Here is a 500-nt window from a genome sequence, read left to right on the forward strand (position 1 = left end):
TCAGGCTTTCCTCGAGGACAACCGCGCCTTACGATGATAAAAAGGGTGATCATAATAGACCAGAGATAGCAATGAAACGAGACAGAATTGATAGCATTGTTACTATGGATGCTGACATGACTTTTGTTAATGCTGAAAAATGAATATAATGCTTTGGCATTCATAACCATGATAAAATATTTACCAATATATTTTTTTTTTATATTCATTACCATTATTATTATTAGTAGTAGTAGTAGTAATAATGGCAGTAATAGTAGTAGTAGTAGTAGAAGTAACATTATTATTATCGGCTTCATATTATTATCATGGCTAATATTGTTATTATGATTATTGTCATTATTATCATGACTATAATCATCATAATCTTTGTTATTAATAATGTTATCATCATCATTATTATCATTATCATCATAATCATCATTATTATAATTATCATCATAATCATCATTATTATCATTATCATCATAATCATCATTATCGTATCTTTATCATTTTCA

The sequence above is a fragment of the Penaeus chinensis genome, chromosome 12, assembly GCF_019202785.1.
Source record: "Penaeus chinensis breed Huanghai No. 1 chromosome 12, ASM1920278v2, whole genome shotgun sequence".
NCBI classification, from domain to species: Eukaryota; Metazoa; Arthropoda; class Malacostraca; order Decapoda; family Penaeidae; genus Penaeus; species Penaeus chinensis.